This window comes from Nelumbo lutea, chromosome 2 (genome assembly GCF_056320005.1).
Source record: "Nelumbo lutea isolate HS-2025 chromosome 2, American lotus-T2T, whole genome shotgun sequence".
Classification (NCBI taxonomy): Eukaryota; Viridiplantae; Streptophyta; class Magnoliopsida; order Proteales; family Nelumbonaceae; genus Nelumbo; species Nelumbo lutea.
Genome location: NC_142685.1, coordinates 110,922,182 through 110,923,920, shown reverse-complemented (window position 1 = coordinate 110,923,920; position 1,739 = coordinate 110,922,182). Strand labels below are relative to the sequence as shown.

The 1,739-nt window shown below is 44.1% G+C and overlaps 1 long non-coding RNA gene across 1 annotated transcript; it reads right to left on the bottom strand.

The window, feature by feature from the left end:
- Positions 1–223: 223 nt before the first annotated feature.
- On the bottom strand, positions 224–1,386 carry LOC148872783 (uncharacterized). The gene is made up of 2 exons (XR_016106871.1): positions 836–1,386; positions 224–732 (listed from the first exon to the last, which is right to left on the bottom strand). It is a non-coding gene; the product is annotated as an uncharacterized LOC148872783 (long non-coding RNA).
- Between the last annotated feature and the right edge of the window lie 353 nt (positions 1,387–1,739).

The following is a 1,739-nucleotide window of genomic DNA, read 5'->3' as shown; positions in this document are numbered from 1 at the left end:
AGGTTGGGTCATTTTCACATTCAGGTTGGACCCTAACCCTATTTTTTCGGATTGAGTTGGATCGGGTTCGCGGTTGGGTCAACTTCTTGACAGGTCTACTTCTTACAATCCCCGTCCCCAAAATCCGAGAATTCTACCATGCAACCTAGAAGAATTCCCCTTATCGACTATTATTGCAGTAGGGTACCCAATATAATTAATATCTGATTCAAAACACCAAAAATTGCACCTCTAAATTGACCCACTTCACAGTTTATTTTCATTTTCTTCAAAGAATACATCATAGGAAAAAAATATAGACGAATGAAAAGAATAACAAATTGACACATCAAAATCAAGCAGAATTAAGGACCACTTTGGTTTACAGGAGTATGGGTGTAGTATCTGAATCAAAATATTGATTGGGCGGAATTGGAATCCCATTTTCATCTTAAATGGAATGGTATTCCTCGTTTGAGGGAATGGCCATTTTTTTCCTCTTCTATTGGAAATATGAGTACATTCCAATTCATTCCAATTCTTATATAAATCAAACTGGCGAATGAAATAGACCATTCCAATTCCAATTTCGATAGATTTTGATTTTAACCGAGAACCAAACAGACCCTAAGTAAGAATAGTTCACAAACCAGCGAAGCTGAGCTAAACCATATCGTTTATGAGACGCTTGTGCCGGTTGTAATGCTTCTCTATGAACACCTTCGAAGCACCTTCTATTGTTTTAAGCCATGTCTGCAAATTACATATACAGTTTCCATCCGGTCAGACCCATAACCCGTTTTGCGTCTAATTGATAGTAATCAGTGTAAGAAACAAACAGTCCAAGTTTAGTTACCTTCTCGACTGCTCTCAACAAGGATTTGTTTCTGAATTCCCTCGCTCTGAGATGCATTCTCCCGATCCCGAGCTGCCGAAGCAGCGCCGGCCTCCGGGTTGCAGCTCGGGGAAGAAGAGATTTGCGTTCCACCAAGCTTGAACTGCTCTTCGATGGGCTGTCACAGCTTGCTCTGTCGCCACTCGCCGGACATGTCTTGCGGCGTTTCGGCACTCGCAATCGCAACTCTTTCTTTCGCGAAGCCTCGTCGTCCAAGTCCGCAAACTTCCTGAGCAATTCGTCCGAAGATGCTTTCTTTACGTGCTGGACTGTCACAGATTCCATGAGAGCTCGCTTTGCCGCTGCGTGGTTAACCCAGATTAGTGAGAGAAATAAACGCGAACAGATTTGGGACAGTTGGCTGGGTGGTCGATTGGAAGGGATGGACCGCAGAAGAAAGAGACTGTTGATTGATTACGGGGATGTAATGGGGATTGATGCATGAGTTGCCTTATTGAGTGGGAGATGACCGTTGGGAGGTGTGGTCAGTGACTCAGTGGTGGGGGTTATTTGAATAATTGAGAGTTGAAGGGGAGAATATAGCCGTTAAGAGGGTGGAAGCGGGCGATAAGTCGGTTTGAGGTCTGAAGACTCTGAAGAGATCCTTGTGATGTGCGTACCATACGAAATTAAATCGAGATTATTCTGAACTTCTATTTTAATTTTTCTAATTGGCGGGGTGGTCAGAACAGAAAATGCGCTCCCTCACGTTCTTCTCTGGCAAAAGCCGCGAAATGCAGAGCGAGAGTGTTCTGACATCTGTCCCTCCGGTAGCAGTGCTTGTGCTTTTGCTCCGAATAAGTGGGTCCGGTTCCCAACATTTGACCGAGCGTAATTTTCCAACAGGAGAGACCCGTTGGTGTTA